Source organism: Hippoglossus hippoglossus, chromosome 11 (assembly GCF_009819705.1).
Source record: "Hippoglossus hippoglossus isolate fHipHip1 chromosome 11, fHipHip1.pri, whole genome shotgun sequence".
NCBI classification, from domain to species: domain Eukaryota; kingdom Metazoa; phylum Chordata; class Actinopteri; order Pleuronectiformes; family Pleuronectidae; genus Hippoglossus; species Hippoglossus hippoglossus.
In genome coordinates, this window is record NC_047161.1 from 14,839,242 (window position 1) to 14,860,457 (window position 21,216).

At 42.6% G+C, this 21,216-nt stretch overlaps 1 protein-coding gene across 3 annotated transcripts in view; it reads left to right on the plus strand.

The window, feature by feature from the left end:
- Positions 1-21,216, plus strand: part of dlgap3 (discs, large (Drosophila) homolog-associated protein 3) — a 116,730-nt gene that overhangs the window by 43,201 nt on the left and 52,313 nt on the right. For all 3 annotated transcript variants that reach the window (XM_034599884.1, XM_034599882.1, XM_034599883.1), the window contains exon 2: positions 14,942-15,016. The gene's annotated coding sequence lies outside the window, so the exon portion shown is untranslated. The remainder of the gene's footprint in view (positions 1-14,941; positions 15,017-21,216) is intronic.

Here is a 21,216-nt window from a genome sequence, read left to right on the forward strand (position 1 = left end):
TTCCCGAAGACGTTTCGCCAGCGAATGATAAAATGCATGAATTTGAAATAAGCGGCATCATGCACAGATGCACACAGCAGGCATGCAAAGAGATCAGCTCTGACAGATTTCTCTGGCCAAACATACATATTGTATTTATTTATGTTTTTTGGGGCGAGATCAAACCCTCACAAAAACACTCGTGAATGTGGAGTGCGCGCGCGCACACACACACACACACACACACACACACACACACACACACACACACACACACACACACACACACACACACACACACACACACACACACACACACACACACAGGCTTGACAGGCCAACATGAATAGCTGTATAAAAAAAGATTCTTGGCCTTCAGTATATTCATAGGCTGCCAAGTATGAAAAATTGATTAGAGAAATGCCACATGTCATCATATTGGAAATCTATGGCCTTTCAGTGTGTAATGGACAAGGATATGGCTCCATGATGTGAGTGACACATATAGAGAGGGTGTGTGTATGTGTGCGTGAACACTTCCCTGTGTGTCGCCACTTTGCTTGCGAGGAGCTGCTGACAGTGTGTGGATGTTCTTGCTCAGTATAATGAGCTGATCTCGAGATTAACACTGGCAAATAATGAGAAACAGCATTACAGGGAGAGACTGCGAGTGCCAAAACAGTCGTTCAAGTTTTCAGCACCCCGCTAGTTCTGCTGCGCATCACACCGCCTCGTGTTTCCGTAACCCTGCTCGTGGTCCGCGAGGCAAGCTGAGCAGTTAGCGGCTGGCTTCACGTGCTCGTGGTAACATTTCAGCTGCTTATAAATAGATTGATTTAGAACTGGAAGCATCACAGTATTTTCCTACTGGCAGATGATTTCTTCATATGAATACGGACGACATGATAGCTCCCCAAAAGTGAAGCCAAATCGTCTCCTCCATGTTAGGGGATGGGACATGGACCAAACCAAAAAGTAAAAATACATGAAATAGTATTTTTTCTCAAAAAACGGTTTCTGTTATCTTAAATAGGTCTGATCACACTTATGAAAGTATAAGAGCAATTATTTTTGAGTAAGGTTGGTTGCAATTTCTTATTTGATGCTATATCAATCGGGTGAACCAGACAGTTTTAGCCAGGGTGTTGTTCCCTGTCTCCAGCCGCAATGCTAAGGCACGCTAATTGTCTGAAAGCTCTTGTTCGGTAGTGCACAGACTTGAAACTGGTAGCAATTAGGCTATTGAATTTAACATTTGGGGGTAAAAGGAAACGTTAAACCTCAAAAAGTGGTCTTGTCCAGGTCATGTATCTGTTAGGATTTACATAAAAGCAAATAAGACAAACAATCAAAACACAAACTAAAATCGACACTACCATTAAAACCTGCTTTTCATATCCACATTCGCATTGCCACAGGGAGCACCACGGCTTTTGACAGTGTTTTCTCATCTCTATTCCTCTCATGTTTTATTGGCTATAATGTTTCATTCTTGTAGAACAGTGGCATCAATGTCATACTGTATAAAGGTAGAGGAGCAGTAAACACAGGTAATGTGTAGAAATTAAATTATAAACACATTCTGAAGAGGCAACAGCAAAACGTCTGTTACTAAGTAACTAGGTAGGAGCCGGTTTATTACATCCATCAGGGTCGGAACAGAAAATATGCAAACATTAAACAGTCCGCCTCTGGATTTTAGCAGCAAATGGTTACATAGCAAATTAATCTCCGTAAAACGTTCTCCTTCAGACATAACATAATAATCTGTCGCTTTTTTCCGTGTTGTTGCCAGGCAACATGTAAGTAACAATAACATTTTGTAAGACGAGTGAGATCTGTATTATTTAATAGGCCTGTATCCTTTCGCAGATGCTTTACCCGAACACCTTCATCTCTTTGTTGTGCCCCATCTCTCCCAACAGAGCTTTTCCATCAGGTGTTAATGCACGGAGATAGATTCCTTTAGATCACAACCACAGAGCAGCGAGATCTTCACAGAACAAATTCTACGCTAATCCCCGTCTCGCTCAAGGGCTGCAAGCCAAGCCGAAAAGACGACATAACGCAATTCCACGGCCCGTAGATGAGTCTCAGCAGGAGAGAAAATTAGTTATCCCTCTTTTCACTCTGCTTTTGTGATTTTTGTTCCTTTCTCTGTGACGCTGTGTGAAGCCTTTGTGACTTTCTCGGTTGTTTCCTCTCTTTTTGTGTCCTCTAGTCGTACACAAATCGCACAAGCAGACATGTGGACACAAACCTACATATGGACTCTCGGGTAACACACACATACATCGATGCACATTATCCCTTAGGAGGCATTTTCCACATTCTTCTGCTCATTGCTGCTACCCCTGTTGTGTGTGTTCCAGCGGGTTTGTGTTGTTGGTTTGATATGAGGGACACAAAAGTTAGAAAGTCAAGTGGGAGACAGAAAGTCTGACAACCGACAGATGAATGGAATCAGATGGAAAGAAAGTCACGATGCTAGAGACAGTTTGTGTGTGTTTTGGTCACGGATTCAGTAACCATCGTCACACGGAATAAGATAATCACCTCACCTCCCTCTAATGATGTGGTCGCTCATCGCCGGGGGGGGGGGGGGGGGGGGGGCAACCGCAGCCCACGGCGGCCAGTCTGATGTTGACAATCACTGCACACACGCACACACACACACACACTTACATACCAGACATGCATCAAGAGACTCACAACTGTGACAGCCAAATAATGAGAGGGATGGGATGGAAGAGGAGATAGAGAGAGAGGAAGATTCTGAATCATGACATTACTTATTGTCAAAACTTTTAGCACCGCTTTGCTGCCATCCACTAATTAGTGTCTAGCTGTACCTCACGCTGTCTTTCTTCCTTTCGCCCTCTGCTGAGTGTGTGCGTCTTCATGACATTTACAGTGCGATTCCGGTCCTTGCTGATTTCTTTTCCTGCTAATTGGTATAAGGTGAAAATACACGGTGCCAGAAAAACTGATCTTTGAATTCAGCCACTGCTTCAGGTGGCTTTTGTCGCAGTTGTGTTTTACATCAGAGAACATGTAGAATCTGTTCTGCGTTTGCCTTTCACACATGCATCAACAAATATCTTCATTATCACAGGGAAAATTGAGAGGTTCCTCCATCTGATGAATGAAGATGAAGTTTTTTGTTTCCCATGCCGTCATGGTTACTTGAGTGAGCGTCCATACAGGTGTAGTGGGCGTGTATGTATGCGCAGCAGTTACCTAGAGACTCGCAGAGCTGCTGTGACAGTGCTGGCCTTTAGCAAAGCTCCATGAGATGGAGTGGTTTACATGTTCCCGATAAGATGAAGCTGCAAAAGCAATGCATTAACCCAAAATGACACCTGTGTGTGTGTGTGTGTGTGATAGTGAGAGAGAAAGAGCACTGACTTTTCTCCTCGCTCCCTAACTGAAATATCAGCAGATCACTTTTTTTTGCAAAACATGCAAATACACACACACACACACTCATACTCCTGTTTAGATCGAGACCCACTCCCCAACCAGAAAATACAAACAATCAATTTTGATGATTGTTACACTCTAATTAGAACTACAAGCCTGTGTGCATTATGCAAGAATATGCAAATCGCAGCGGAGGCAGCCAGTCCGTGACCAATGTTACGCCCATTGGTTCCGCTGCTGCGTGTGGGCTGATGACGATTTTACGATAAATAAACTCCTCTCCTGTTTGTTTATCATCATGACTTTCTGTGCCTATCTATCTCTCGCTTAAATGAAGAAGATTTCTCCAGTGTAAACACAGAGGACAGCTCAGCAGGTAGAAGAAGAAAAGATATATCTCCTTTTGTTTTGATGCTCACCTCCCCCCTCGGCCTCCTCCCTATTACTCATCATTTATAATGGGGCTGTTTGATGCTGCACTTTTTGATGATGCGTCCTCTTCGAGGAACAGGGTCCGACCACAAATGCCGTGTGTTTCTTTGAGCGGCTGAATTTTAAAAAGCAATTAGCTCCACCCGGACACAAATACACAAACTCACGTGCACGCAAAAAAAAAAAAGCAATCTCATACCTGCTCACACTGGCACAAATCAGACCATGAAACACACACACACACACACACACACACACACACACACACACACGTGCACGCACCTGAGTGGTGAGACTAATTTGCTAGAACGGACCTGAGTGAAAGGAATAATGAGGCTTTGATGACTTCACTTGAAGAGACTTGCTGCACCATGGCATCATCCGTGACCTCGACAGGACTGCGACATTTTGCTCTGATTCGTTCTTTTCCCCTCCTCCACTGTGCCAGATGGGCTCAAAGATGGAAAACTGCCATTTGTCAAAGACTATGATTAGGGACTTGGTAGACGTAAGCTGAATCATGATATGTATAATTCCATTTGGATGTATTGAGAGGTGTAGAAGTGTGAAAATAATAGCATAGTATTATAATATGCCACTGTAGTTCTGCCCTTATGAGGATGTGGTACAAATTGAACATGGAGGCTCCACTTGCAGTAAGGACACAAATGAGAACAAAAGATTCATCCTAAAAATGTTTGCATCCGAGATGTTTAATGGGAGCTCTAATTTGAGCTGTGGCACTTAAAGCAGTTAAGGTGTTGTCTGAAGTGTGAGAGCCAAAAGCCCTTGAAATCAGTTGAAGGGCAATCGCTGAAAGCATTTGACAATTTTATTTCAAGTTTGAGTAATGGAATTTCCAGTGAGTACAAAGATGAAAGCAGTTTAATAAGAATGTCAGCAAATGAAATTGAAGAGATAAATTAACTGTAGTGGAAGTTTTAGTTGTGTAAGGAGTGACCCCAGTGGAAATGTTGGTTTGAGTATTTTTTGGGACGGTCAGTGGAAAAGTGAAAATAGTTGAAATGTCAATGTTGATGAGTAAAGGCTGACAGTGTCAGAGGTAGATGTGCACACACAATAAGAAGTGGATGTCTCCGTTTTAAATACAGAAACTACAATAATATATTATTCCAAATAATAATAATAATAATAATAATGTAATTAAAGTCAAAACTACAAACGAGCCTGCATTAATACAAATTCTCATATTTTGCTAATTTTATTGCCTATCCACCTTTATGAGCTCATACCGGCACCAAGGACAAACAATCCTACTTGTAATTGTGTTGTTCTTCTAATAGATAAATACGAAAGAAATAAAATAATGCGTTTGTCGTAAAAGATTTGTAAAGAAATTGAAAAAAAAAACAACAAACATCCTGCGTCGACTCCTTAATCCACATCTGCACAAAAATTGAATGGATTCTTCCCAGGCTCAGGCCCCATCCCTCCACCGGGCTTCTTAGTAATCAGTTTTGTAGTTTTTTAGTGTACTCCTGCTAACGAATAAACCAACCAACAAACAGGCACAACCTCCTGAAAAACATAACCTCCTTGGGCAGAGGTAACTAGAATGGCACTCAGCAGAGCGCATACATCCGCCGAGGCCAAACAATCCTACACCGTCTGTCTGGCTCCCGTAATAGAAAAGGAAAAAGGAAAAAGGATGTGGTCTGATAATCTCCACCAAATTGCACATTCATACCTCAATGCCGTGAATTTGTGTGATCTCTGCAATTCTTCCTAAGAAATTGTCGAAAGTGTTGCAAAAATGTCCCATCTTGATATGTTAAAGAAAGTGGCAAAAAAATAAAATAAAAAATGTTATAGGCCCTTTAACTGGATCTGCACCCATATCCTTCCCTGGACCATGTCCCATCAGATTAAATGGAAACTGGTACTTTCTTGTGATGACAAATAAAAGAAAAAAACATGGGTGAGGTAATTTATTCATTGGTGCAATAACTGAGACGCACTCAATGTTACCCTGCGGGTGACCTTGAGTGGCAGCTGATGACGTGGTTTAGGATGACGCTGTGAACCTCAGCTGTAACCCTCGTGTCATATTACCGATAGTCTGCCACTAATGGACATCCTATTCATTGCATTGAGATTGTCTCTCCCAAAATGACCTCACTGTTGGGCATCCAAAGACACAAATCATTGCACACACACACACACACACACAGTGCAAAACAGCATGCATCATTCATTTCTGTAATCAGTGCACCGTCAGTATATTTGTCTAATGATCCATACTGCATTAACAAGCTTGGCATCGGGTTTTGGGGCGAAGGGACATTTACCAATGATCACATTTGGAGAATTGCACTTGTGCATACATTTAGAATATGTTCCAACGCCAACGCATACACAAAATCTTTCCGTGGGTCTGACTGAGAATAATGAGAGAGATCCTGATTGTTTGGATGCTGCGGGGCATCATTTCTGCTGCTACATTCACCAGCAGCAGCAGTGGAATGAATTAATCATAACTTTAGTCATTCTCCAAATTGCCCGCTTGTGACGAGTAACGGGAGGCAATGTGGGGCCACGTTGAACTCAGCGAATTTGTTTTCAGGTCATTGTTTTTCGAAATGGTCCTGCCTTGTTTTTGTGCCGCGGCTCCTCATCATCCTGTTCTCGTGTCCTAGGAGAGCAGAGCAATTTAGAGAGAATGGGGAAAGGGTAGAGGAAAAGACGTAAATGAAAAGGAGGAGGAGGAGAGAGAGAGAGAGAGAGAGAGAGAAAGAAATAGAAAGAGAGAGAGCAATGGAAAGAAAAATGGTGAGCTGTGGTGAGGGAGCTGGGCTCTTAAGTGTTTTGCTCTGACCACAGAGAATATCTGCATGCGAGAGTGCCCATAAAGATAGATGTCCAGGAAGCAGCTGCTTCTGTGCACCCACACATACAAATTCATTCTTACGAGCACATGCGTACGCTCCAACAGTACATGCAAGCCTGCACACACATGCACAGATGTTACAATAACACATGGTTCACTTGTATGAAAGCCAGTGAAGCAGAACGAGGACTTTTGTCCCGTTTTTCTCCGCTTAAGCTTTTCATTTCCTTCACCCATCTCAACCTTTCCCCTTCTGTTCGTCTCACATTATTTTACCTTCCTTTCAAGCACCCCTGTGCCCTTCCTTCCCTTCACCTCCTCTTTTCAGCTCAGCATTGCTCCCTCTGCTCTATGCATGCACTTCTGTGCCAGCTTAAGATCAACATATCACAAGCACCTGACTCTAATGTGCAGTGTGTCCGCGGGCGAGCCTGGAGCTGGTACATTCATTTGATGTGTGTGCAGTCAGAGAAGAGTTTAAATACCTTAAAGACGGTGTGTGTGTGTGTTTTGCATCCAGACCTCTTGTCTGAGTGTGTGTCCGCTCACAGAACAAGGTCTCTGTCCACATCTGGCAAGGTGAGGTGCTCATGTTGAGGCAGGCCATGTGGAGGCCAACATTGCAATGCACCCTTGACAAAGAGTTTCAAAGCATCAGAAGTTCTAGGCAAAACAATTTGATCAGTGTGCAACAGCAAACAAGGGCTACGTGTTACAACCTTAAACAAATCTTTGTTTCTGATAATACTAACAATATTATGTTAGGACTTCATTCTAGTCCGAAAATGGATGCTGCTATTAACTTGGTCACATTGTGAAGGTTGATTTATAGTTGTGAAAGTAAGAGCCGAGATGGCAAGGTCCCGTCGATACATGCATTTGACCAATCGCAAGTTAGTTTCACCCCGTTTATACAGCATCAAATAACACATTAAAACCAAACTTACCAGCAAAATGAGCACTTGGACTTACTGTACATGGCATGTGTTAAGAACTATACCTTTTTTGGGGTCCATGTCCCATCCACTAATATGGAGGAGGCAAGGTTTATGACCTATACTGCAGCCAGACACCAGGGGGCGATATGGGCGCTTTGGCTTCACTTTTGGGGAGCTGTCATGTCAATCATCTTTGAATACAGTCTATGAGCCAAACCTTAGGCTGCATCTTGTACATGTGTACTTCCTCACTAATATATCTACATGTTGGGGTAGCAACTAGTATATAGATACATTTAAAGACCATAAGGACTGTATATGGTCAGAATGAGCTGCTTGTCTCTAGTACTTTCTGATGCTGGTGGTTATTGTTGATAGTGAGGACAACATTAAGCAGCTTCAGTTATCTTCTCTTTTCCAGAAGACTCACTGTAAAGCTCCGAAATAGCTGAGGAGAATGATCATTCTCTGAAGGTTCATCACTACGACACTGTCACATTGTTTTAACATTGTCATTTCATCCATTGTTTGTGCTAAATATTGGTCTATGTCTCATCGATGTTGTTCCACATCTTTTCTGTGGAGCAGTTTGTACAAAAAGAATAGCATGGTGAAACATCTCCAGTTCTCTTAAAGGTCAGTTCTGTCAAACGTGTCTACAATTCAGACAGGGGCAGAGTTAAGAGCAAACGCAATAAGATTTTGTAATCGCTGCATTTCTATTGAATCGTGTCTTCAGCTTCATACGCGACTATCTCGTCATGTTATCTACCTCTTAGAGTTTACTGCTGTTGCTTAGCTCTTATTAGTTTCCCTCCAAGGTATCGTTATTTTGTGCCTTTTGTCATCAAACGGCATCATGTGCATCTGCTTTAATAGACCACCAGGGAAAAGCCAGCATTCCTTCTCTCCTCTCCTTTTTCTCTGCTCCCCTCATCTCTTTTTATCGTCACTCTGAGAAAAACCTGAACCACACAGTCTCCAAAGCGCTGTCATCTTACTCGCAGCTTAATCGAGCTCCGTTCAGCGGGCAGGGCTGCAACGAGCCTATACAGTGCTCACGATCTCCTAGAGACGTTATTAGCATGCACCCTGCAGTTATGTATGTGTGATAGGCATGATACTCAGGATAGTCTTATTCAAATATACGCGTTGGTGGTATTCAGAGGTTATCACACAACGTAGCCTGGAATGAAGAAAATCTGAACATAGCAGCCATATGGGGCAGTAGGGATACTTGCAACCGTTATTTCCTCTCTGTTAAGCGGATGGAAATCCCCTATAGGGTGTTTGCAGAGATGAAGTCAGTGTTCTGTTAATAGGATCTAATTGGAAATGGTCGGTTTTGGGGAAGTTGCTTGGTTTGTCTGAACCTAATCCTGCGGAATCCCTAAGAAATTATTAAGAATATATGTGCTGGGGGCTAAATGTAGGACAGCGGTTTGCAAACGGAACTAAGCCTTTACACTCCCTGGGTTTAGCAGTTGCACCAAAGTTGAGAATAAAGTATGCACTTGACAAATAACTTGAGTAATGAATACATAAACTTTCTATTTTTAATCACATTTCTCATATACAGCTTGGACTTCAGGTGCTGCCGTTGTGCACTTATACTCACTTATTGCTATGTCCACAGGAAGAATAACTTAACACATTCAAATTTAAATATGTTCTCTTCTCAGCCTCTGAAAGCTATGAGGAGTTTGTGTGGCTGGAGTTAAGTCCTGTCACTTGTAAGATTATCATTCTTCCTATTTAAGAGTCTGATTAATCGAGAGAACTTATAGAGAACCCACAACGAGCAAAACTTGACGACTAGTGAGAAACCAAAAAAAACCTCCCTTTTAACGAGAAGAAACCTTGATCAGAACCAGACTCGATGCGGGCGGCCATCTGCCTCGACTGGTTAGGGTGAGCGGAGAAAAATTGGGGAGAAAGGTGAGGGAGAGGGGAGGGGGAAGAGAGAGGAGAGCCTTATTTGAAATGTTTATTGCAGCAGCTGAGGATACTTAGTGTGGCGTCAAGGCTTCGAACTTCATCACTTTACCTGATTTGATCACATTTATGTAAAGGGGAGTGATGAGCAAATATCTTTAACCCGCATGTTGGAGCCTACACGGGGAGGCCGGGGTGGTGGAGGGGCTAAAATTGACAGGCAGCGATGCTCATGCCCGGCAGCAGAGGCATTGACAGGCAGAGGGAGAGATGTGAAATATTTGCTGCTTAAATAGACCGCTATATTGGGAGGATTGTGGAGAGTGTGACATCACATGATTCGACTGCCTGAACAAGCTCGCAAGCATTGCTCCATCTGTGAAATTTCCTTGGGCGGTAAAATGCATAGAAACAAAAATTAAAGCGAAAAAAATCCATCAAAAAAAGGGACATGAATGGAAATGACATTTTGGGATGAATACAGGGTAGAATTTAAGGTATAACAATGGTTCTTACTTGCCAATATGTTGATTAGCAGGTCCTTGGCATACCCGATATTTTGATGGCCATCTGGGATGTGGGGTGTTTTCAAAGACTGCCCATTGATGTGACTGATGCAGCTACACCATCCATAGTCCAGGCATGTACAAGAGATTGGCTTTTGAATAGCTGTCCACTGCAGTGACCACTATTCATGTAAGGGCAGGGTTGCTGTAGATTTCTATGTGGCAACTGCCGTCTCGGTGGTATCTCGTTGTTTCCTGAGTCGCAATGGCCGAGCCAAACCTGTCCTCTCCTGGCCTGGTATAAACTGGCCTTGCTGCTCAGCCCTGTGGGGAATCCTTGGCGCATGTCTGGCCCTAATTAATGCCCCTACTGCAGTCTCTTGTTAGAGAGGGAGATGGAGAGAGGAAGTAAGAGAAAGGGAGTCAGTAGAGAAGGGGACTATCCAATATTGATTATATTTGCATAAATAGCCGCAGTTGTTTAAAGCCCTGCATGACCTCACTTGCTAGCTTTGCAATCTCAGGGCATGCGTCGAGAGGAAAAACTAAAGAGAGGCTGAATGAAGGAGCGAAGAGGTGATTAGAGTCAAGAGAATGCATGGGTCTCCCGCAATGCGACATGGAGTAGGCCGCTCAATCGAGCCATCCCAAAGGCAACGCCACTTTCTGCTCACTTCTTAATTTGCACCAATTATTGCCCCATTAGTGAGCCGACTGTGGTACGGCGGACAAAACATAATGACGCTGTTCTGTTGAGTTGGTCATTAATGCAATTGTTGGATGAAATAGCTGAGAAGGTGAGGCAGTCACTTCAGTTGTTGTATTTCTATCAGTGGTGGCACTTGATAAATGAGGCCTTTTAAATAGGAAGAGCAACCGAGCCAAGAGCACGGAGAAAGGCAGAGAAAATAGTTGCTTTTCTCTGCTCCTGCCTGGCTCCTCTTCATCCCGGCAGCTCTGAAGTTTGCATCCCCTCAGGTGTTGACCCTTGGATCCTCAGTGAGGTGACCCCACAGGATCCATGTGAGCAAGTGGTTAAAAGTTGCTTCAGAGAATGAGTGTGCATAAAAGTACGAGGGAGGATTTTTAGGATGAGTGTTCACTAAGCAGTAACCCTTTCGGCAGTTTACAGGTTGAGTACTTTGACTCCACGGTTGTTGCCAAAGAACAGAGTGTTCAAATAAATTTGCTGTAGTGAAAGAGGAGGAAATGCAAAACTCTTGGCACTAGTGTAAAAAGCTTGCCTCAGTCTCTCGTGTTTTCAGGGATTTTAGATGAGATAGCCAGTAACTAACTGCATAACTAACTGAAAGTCTTATAGAAAAGAATATGTTACATGATCCTGTATCACGAGGCAGCTTCAAACACAATCAGACACCAATCAAAGAAAATATTTGTTGAAATATACTTAAGAAAAGAAGGAGATCCTCACAGTTTAGGAACTTACATTGTTTGAGGTTTCTCAACGTATGAACATTTATGTAATTAAAATCATTATTACATTATATTAGTGCCTGTCCTATAATTTAAAAGAGCAACTCATATAGTAGATAGCAGAATTCTTTGGACAGAATTTGACCGTTAGTTCAATGAAGACCACGTGAGAAGTTGCAAAAAAACAAAATTTTGTGTTTGTGTGTTACTTGTATCATTTACATCCTGGTACCGCAAATGAATGTAAACTCATGCAAGCTGTACAGCAACCAGTATAAGATACACATACTTACCTAACTAAAAACTGAACAATTTCCAATCTAGCATTGATTTTGTAACAGAGGGAATGAATTTGCATCAACTCTGTCAGGCAACATTTTCTTCGTTGCTCATTTGCACTACCCAGTGTATTTGGCTTGTGTGAGTTTATTGGCAGTAGCTGGAAAGTGGTAGACAGATGAAGCCACTGTGACTGCCATTATTAATATACAGGCCGCAGTGTATGTATTTACCTGCATACGTCTCTGCATGCAATATACATGTGAGAGAGCACGCCTCGCCCTGTGTGTGTGTGTGTGTGTATATGACTGCATATTCTGTGTATGAGCGAGCTAGCAGGGCTGATCAGTGTCCATGCTGAGGGCTTTGTCACAGCTGACCTATATTAGATGAAAGCAGCTGGATCAGTGGCCTGCAGGGACAGCAAAAGAGTTGTGTTCTAATTATCTCTGCAGCTAGCTAGCAACACATCACACCCGCACACACATGCACAAAAACACACTTGCATACACACTTTCCGGCGAATCAATGAGAGCCTCTGAGAGCATCTGCCGCGCTCCGCTTGACGAACGATAGCGACAGATCCTCTGTGTAGGATTGGCAAGGATGCAGCACCTCGTGTTATAAAATACATATTAAAAAACCCTTTGTGATCATCATGGACCATGTCCCCCCCCCCCTGTCTGCGAGCGCCCCCACACATGGCATGACTATTCAACTTGAGAGATAATTACCAGGGGCCTCATTTATAAAACAGTGCTTAGGATTCATACTAAAAGTCTACGTGCGCACAAAGGCCGAGATTGGTGCACGCGAATTCAGATTTATAAAACCGTGCGCACGCATCCCTGAAGGCCATGTTCCCTTTATAAATCACACTCCACCTGGAAACGTGTGTACGTGGATCTGTCTCAAAGTCCGCCCTCTACACGCCCACATTCCACCGAAATGGTCAACGCAAAGCATAATATTAAATTATCCTGCTGACCAATCGGTTTCTATGGAGAATCATGGCATCAAGCGATGAGAAGAAGAAGTGCAACTTTCTGACACCGACATCGAGGAGCTTGTTCGTGAGGTGGAAATGAAGAAAGACAGATTGTTTGGTGGCAACAGCAGGGATTTCATTTATAAAAGAAAATACACTGAGTGGTAACATGTTGCTGCTGCTGTTAATGCAGCAAGTGAGAGGGAATACGACAGAGAGGACAGTGCCTGAAATAAAAAATAAAAAAGTGGTTCGATTTAAAAGCTGGAGGCAAATAACAATTGTTTCTAGTCGGCAGAATGTGAGGGGACTTAATCATCCAAAACGGCATATCACACACAGACCTGTCGGCTAATGAACCCAGAGTGGTGAGTACTTGTGTTTGTACTGGGATGGTTCGGTTCCGATGGTCGGTCTGTGCAATACTGGACTCAGTTCAGCACAAAGATCTGAGATCAGCTCTATAGATTTTATATCAGCTGATGAGTCAGTCATCATTATGAGCCAGGGAATCTTCATTGTCACTAAACACTGGTTTCCTACTAATCCCTCTATACGTGTTCTCCTATCAGTGCCAGTGCATCCATCAGCATTACGCACGAGTGTCACCGCAGTATTTACGTCTACAGCAATAGGACCGATTACTTCACACATAAGTGGGATCAGAACCTCCATTCTGGGACATCATTTGGAAATTGATGTTTAAAAGGTGAACACAGTTTATTTCGTTTTTGTTAATGCTCTCCAGTGCACTCTATGATTTTACATGCGTGCATTATATGAAACTGAAGTCGTACTTGGTGATAGAGGCGCAGCATTATAGAGGATATTATTAAAAACTATTAATCACTCAGTTCTGTTATTGTTATTTGTATGCTATGTTACCGTTATTTGCTTTAGGTCATTTTATCTCTATTTCAATTGAAGGTTCTTATGGAACAAGTATGTCGCAAACAGAAATAACACTGTTGGTGTTAATTTTAATGACGAAGTGGATTCACCTCCTCACGTCTGCCTCGCCACTATCCGGTCTTCAAAATGTTCGTACGTATGGGTTAAAGTTTGCGTTGGAGTGAAGTCTGATTTAATGTGTGCGCGAGAAGTGGAATACGCACAAAATCTGGTCTGAAAGATGCATATGCAAGGGTTATATATGAGGCCCCAGGTGATGTGGCATTTGGGAATCGAGTGCAACCAGTTGTCTCGTCAGTGATTCCTCACATGGGTTCAAACAGTAAATGCAGTCGCTGTGCATGAGCCGGAGTTGCCGCGGAGTCTCGCACACACGCTGAGGGGCTGCGTTAGCGATAATGAGGCATAGAACGACAGCGAGAAGAATGCCCAGGGAGCTAATGCTAACAGCTAATCACTGGACTAGTGCTAATGCTAATGAAAGAGTAATAAAGTGTGTGGAACCCCGTGGCATCCTCCAATGTGGTGTAGCTAATTAGCACTTAGCATTCAGCTCACTGTAGCAAGGGTAAATGCACAATGCTATGCCCTCACTTTTTTCCCCTTCTATCTCCCTTCGGATGAACCGAGCACGTGAACACGTCAGGTGACGCACTCAGACTTTCCTCTTTGTGAACCTCATTGTATTTTATTTCAAGTCTCAGTGATTTCACACATTCTGAAACCTTTAGGAGCTAATTGGATGCAGCACACACTCAATTAAGCTGTTAGCCTCTTACTCATCCTCCACCTCTTTCACTCCTTTTTTCCTCCCTCCATTTCTTTCCATCCCTCTCTCCGAAACCTTTTTTAATTTTTTTATTTCCATTGCTAATTTGGTTCTCTCCACTGTTCCCTCGCTCCCCTCCCTTCATATGCTCGCGTGGTCCCTCCGTTTGTGCCTTCAGGCCCTGTATAGTGCTGCAAGCAGGGGAGCTGTGGCATGAGCCAGCCAGTCGGGGAAGCGTCTTGTTTCGGGACCAACGGGCACAGTTGCACATGTTCCGCCACGCTGCATCTTCGGGCACCGCCGGGGACCCATTTACAGGTCCGAGCTTATGAGGAGTTGTGCTTTTCCCTTGACGGAGGGAGGCAGGCGCTGCTGGGATGTGAAAGAGAAGCTGAATGCATCTCGCGAAATATGATAGAGTCTGAGCGAATCAGCTCATCAGTGCTTTATGCAGTTTGAATGTTCCTGATGTTTTTCTTTCTCTCTTCCTTTTTGCAGAGGGACTGAGAGTGAGTTATTTAGCCGATCGTTTCTACCCGAAAAGATGGAGCACCATTTCCTGATGCGACTGTGGTAAGTAGAGAGCATGCATGTGCACACACACACGCGCATTTGTAATTCCTTCAGCTGCTCGTCACCTGAACCTTCAAGTATAAATCCCACTTCTGTCTTGACTCGCGTCCTTGAAATCCATCCCCAGGAGTGCGTGAGAATTCCCAGTGGAACCTCTCAAGGATTAACCCACGTCAGTTAAACAGCTCTAAGAAAGTGGGGATCAGACACACGCCACTCAATCATGTACTCTCGACACAGACTCTAGTGTCTTGTGTTTGATCTCAAGTCTTAACCGGTATTGATTGAGTTACTCCCTCTGTTCGAATTGTTAACATTAACGGCTGAACACTGCACACGACAGTTTGGGTTGTACCTGCTAGGCGTGGGTTGGGGACGCAGCTTTTTCCAAAGGTCGCCGAGTGCAGCGGTTTGTTTCGCTGGAGAATCGGCATGGATGTGACAAAGTCGGCCTTAAAATCTGTAAAACTGACTGGAGATAGTGATGGAGAAAGACAGGAGAGAGAAATGTCAGGCGACTGCCGGCTGGCACAGTAGTAAAGTAAAAAATAGCAGGCAGGGCCGACCGATTGTGCTGGCCTGAGGTTGTACGGCTATTCTTAGCCTCAGTCTCCACCCTCTTCCTCACTCTCTCCTCCTCTTTTTGTCTTTTGTTACCACAGTGACGTCAGCTCTCTTCAGTCCATCTGGTGTCTGTTAGCACCCTGGATCTGTCCGCTCTCCCTCTCTAATTGGCTAAAACCACTAAACTGTCTCCCATCCATCCACTCATCCACTCATTTATTTATCTTCCCTGTTCACGTCTTTATCCATCACCACCTCAGCGAATGTCAGTCGTGCATCCCTCTCTTTTTTATACACCCTCATTCGACAGACAATATAGAGCTCTGAATCCTCCACTTAATTATAGCTATAGAGAGACGGCCACTTAAATACTGAATGCCTGGCGTGTGTGTTCTTTGATGAGATATTGGGGCGGGATTGGTTGTGATGTTGCATAAAGGGCGAAACCACAGATGCAAATGTTGCTGTAAGAAGCGTAAAACCTCCGTATTTAAAGGCAACACGGCTTTGCTCTGTTACCACACTGATGTGTCATACCTGTCGCTGCCGTCAGGACAGGGCCAGTCCGCTGTAATTCACCGCTGACAAGTGTGTGTTCTGTAAGCGATAGCACATGACAAGTTGTCCAGATATAAGAAAAATAATGGACTGTGTGGAAGTGACAAATGAAGGAATATTCTCCCCAGTGTTCATCAGTGTCTATTCAGAGACAATTCAGTGTCAATCATCAGCACTTATATCATAGCCACTTCCCACAGATAGGGCTTCACTGAGGACAACTACAGTATTTTCGCTATCCTTGCAATTTAATCGTGTATATCTTTTGAGCCACACAGACGGTATAGATGTAACTAGAAAAGATCACAGAAAAATTGTGAATGCAGCTGCAATTATTACAAAGGTGAGAATTACCCACCCGGATCCGCACTGTTTACAGGTTTCAAATCTCAGGTAATGTTCAGTGTAGGTCATGTTAAAGTCGCAGCGCCTCCTAAAGTATATCCAGTCTTGATGGAGCTCAACTTTTAACTTAAGCAGAGGTTAAATCGGCTGCAAGTGAAACCACATTCCCCTGGGCACGATAAATTCTAGGTTATTCTTGAGTTTGCGAGTGAACGGTTCTGTTTTAGCAAACGTGTGTAAACGTCTTCACTTGTGAAAAGCAACTCTGCTGTCGTGAAACACACAAAAAAAGTGCAAACGGGGACAAATGAACAGAGAGCTACGAAAAGGAACATGTTTTTTTCTTTTTACAGCTATATCCCTCCTACCTGACCCATGAGCCATGTCAACCATTTTCAAATTTAATATACTATCTATACTTTGTTATTATTCATTTTGAGAATTATCAGCTAATCTACTATATCTTTTTAATGAATAGTCAATGGCAATACACTTCTCATCTCTCATTTGTCCAAAGTGGTTACTCCACATGGACTTAGAGACGAGATCAAGCGAGAAGGTTTTCTCTTGGTTCTTCATCTTCCTCCCACAGTCCACAGACATGCAGATTAGAGTAGTTGGATATTCTAAATAAGCTGTTGGTGCATGTGTGGGTGTGACTAGTTGTTTGTGTCTATATGTCGGCCCTGTGATACCCTGGCGGCCTGTCCAGGGTGTACCTCCCTCTCACCCAATGTCAGCTGGGGATTGGCTCCAGCTCCCTTGTGACTCTGGAAGGATAAGCGGTATAGATAAAGTGATTTGTTAGCAGACAGAGATTCACTACAAGCAGCACTTGACCATGAAATTCAAACTACACAAATGACCTGTTTTGGATTAGCTTGATATGTGGCGACTGCAAAGGTCATAGCATATGATCAGTGACCGGATCAAGACAGATGCTACAAAATGCGGATGCTTCCACTTACATATGTTGTTTGTCGCTTCTGAGAGGCATCAGTCCCATCATGCATTTTTATTTTTACAGCGTGTTAAACTCGACATCATTTAACATCACAGTGAACTCTATAAAAAAAAGCTTCAAACTGATGTCATGTGAGGTGTATTTTGCAGAGATGAGTCATTTCGCTCCATTTTCACACCCTCTCACTCAAGTCCCACTTCTGAAAGTGTGTCTGTGTGCGAGTATGCATAAATTACTGCGTGTGTGTGTGTGTGTGTGTGTGTGTGTGTGTACTTACATGTTTGTGTGCATATGGCTTTGTGGCTCTGTGCCTGCAGTCTCCCTGCTGTCAGCATATGGTTTCTGGGAGAGTAAAACTTCAAACAGCAGCTTTTTGTAGCACTGAAGGACGGCATCTCATTAGGGAGCACATTAGGATGTGTGTAGTGGAGGTTGTGTTGCTGTGAAGTAGCGCACAGCACTGAGCGTGCAGGAGAACAGGTTATCAGTTGTGTTTCTTGATTATCTGCAGTGCAGCTTATCAGCGGCAGATAAGAGAATTAGGCTGAGAATCGTTTTCTCTTCAGCTGCCCTGCGTGCCGACGTCTCCCCTCGACAACTTATTGCAGGAGTAATATCGTTTGACTTACTTTTTCAAAAAACAAACTTCTAACTACAGGATTCCACATTTGCTCAGATAAAAAAAAAAAAAAAGTTGTTTACTCTCCTGCTTCATCTCGGAGCTGCACAGAAAAGAGGGCCATCTGTCACTGTCAGAAAGCTGCAGCTACTGCTGTGTAATACTGACAGCAAAATGGACACAATGAACAAGAGATAACAAAAAAGCATGTAATAAATGTGTCCTCTATTCTGTGCCACAGGGCTACTAAAGCCTCAAAAAAAGTAGTAGATTGAACATAACAGCCAAACGAATAGTCTGGAAGTGTCATCGATTTTTTTCTTATGAAGGTCCCCAAAAAAAGATGGAAATGATAAATAGGACTGACCCCAGTCGATCCCACTTATCTGATTTTTCACAAGAAGATGGGATCAGTTATTCTGTGTGAAATTAACATTAAGAAGCAAGTATTATTGGTTTGTGATCTTCCATTCTCTCGGATTATCAGGATCTCTCTGACCGTCTTTCCTTTTGTGTCCAATTCATTTGGCGTCACTCACACGCACTTCCTCCTCTTCCGCTCTCTCTCCCTCGCTCTCTCTCTCTCTCTCTCCAGATGATTTATAGACATCTTTTATCAAACTTGAAAGCAGGGCTCATCTGTTCTGAACGACTCAAGTCCCATATCATCCAACGAAAGCTGGAGACATTGAAGTAAAGGGATTTTAACCTGTGTGCGTGTGGGAGTGAGTGAGTGAGAGGGGAAGAACGAGATAGAGAGAAGGGGAAAATACGGAGGATGGAGGCAGTGACTATCTCTGCGTTCATGTAATTTAATCAAAGCCATCCATCACATCTGGATAATTAGACAGCAGCATGGATTGCATGGCCAGAGTTCATCGGTTAGAACATACCACACACATTCACACAGTTCTCTTATACCTCATATAACTAGCCGGTATTTACAGTTTTTTTAAATAGGACTCCAGTAGAGGAGTCAGCCTTGTCATGTTCGACATTACGAACGCACAAGTCGAAAACCAACATCAACGCCAACCATCACAGTGCCAGAAACCTGACATCTTTTTTCTTCTTCGCTTTGAATCAGCAGACTCTTACCGTGCCGTCTTGCCAGTTTTGCATCTTGCACGATATACAGAAATAAGAGAAGAAAAATCGCTATTGCACGCTTATCCCCAAGATGTAAAAAAAACTCTGAGTAGACAAACGTTCATGGCTATTTATGCATTAATGCCTGGAAGTTCCAATTATACATATTTCTATTGCAGAGAATGCTGATTGTTTCCATTCACTTTGCAAACAAAAGCCAGATGTTGGATTTATTTGTCAAAGATATATTGGGGAATAAAAATAGTAGCAGCTTCCCAGCAAAGTCTGATATTCATCACTGTCCCTGGATCTGCAAACACTCAGTACTATTGCAGCATTGTTTTTTGCTGCTCAACTGGCACAAAACTAACTTGCTCCGAGTTTGCAGAGCCAGTTAGCCCGAGTTGGACTCTCTCCGTGTGGATTTTAGTACTTGATGGCCAATTAAGTGTGTAGAATTAGTGCTGGCATTCACAGAGCTCTGCCCACAGCCGGCTAATCACCAGTCCACAGGGCCACGCTGCAGAAAAATCAAGAAAAGTCATCCAGTGTCAAGTTAAGTGTTAAAACTAGGTGAAAAGAATAAGTGGAAAAATGGAAGAAATTATATTATAACCCCACTTATTTATATCACACTGTATTGTAGTGTCTTCATTTTCTATGACAAATTATTTGAACACAAGCAAGAGATTTCCTATTCAGCAAATTCCACTATCTTTATTTACCTTTGCAAAACCTAAGGGCTTGTACTGTGATGTTAAAGATGTCTGTCTTCTAGTGTCCATCAGCTCAGTGTTTTGGTCCGACAGTGGCTCTTAACAGACTTTTCTTCAGTTTCAATTGTCTTATATATTTGTAGTTAACTAGTTATATTAGTTATCAGAAGTAAATGAAGACCAGACCAGAGGTTAAAGAAAAATGTATGGATGAGTAACATTAATCCATCATAACTCAAAATAAATGCTAATGTAACTGGTGATTATGTAAAAGAGCAATTGTTTGCTATCTCCAAGCTGAATAAATGTTCTCTAACCTAATGGATAAGATTTTCATGCTTATGCAATGGCTCCTCAACAACCAAACACTAAATGTTATCAAAGTATTAACAAAATTGGTTAATTTACATGTATATTCATTTATGTAACGTAATAAAATTGCTCCTGAGCCATAGGATTGCTGCCTCTGTTGCCAGGCAACGTGGAGCTACACTTTATATACGGTGTATGAGCTAAATACCACAGGGGTTCACCGGGCCGGGCTCAGAGTTTAACAGTTTCAACATTCTTTGTAACCACGAAAGCTTTATATCTCAAACATATTCAGAGAATGATGATGCTGTTATTAGTTATTGTAGACATTATTAATCCATCCTCATCATACAGTAACATTAATGCAAGGCTTGATGTTGATTTCCAGAGTAACAGAAATATATGAAACATTTGCATGTCTTCTTGTTGCTGTTGTTGTTCAACAGTTTAATACTGCAATCACTCTATGAACCATCAGGGTCTGGTTATACTGTCAAGTTTCTAAAAGTTAAATGTTCCCCCAAAAAATGTCAGGGGCCTATGCTTTTAACGATGATATTAATGCACACACTTATGAATACATAACTTCTTTAGTGGAGGTAATAAGGCAGGTTTAAATAATTCATTATTTAATGATGGTCCTTTCCTGTGTCATTGTTTAATTCTTACTAAATTATCTCTTGTTTTGTAGTAATATGTCATAGGATCATTTTTAACTTGCTAAAATAACACTGTTTGACTAATATTTGTTATATTGAAATGAGATAAATTTGTATCAGGCAAACTGAGAGAAGATACTGGTCCTGTTTTGATATTTCAGTCAATCAGCATCACAGATGTCTGCAGTTATTTTATATCACACCAAAATATTGGAATACTTACCCGACTCATTCCCAAATGTGGTAAAGTGCCTTTAATCAAATTGTTAAACGATGCTGAAATGAATGCAGTTATGACTCAGTAGCTTGCTGTAAAATGTAGAAATTACACCTACGCGTCTCCTAAAATTGTTTGATTTAGATATAATAGAGAA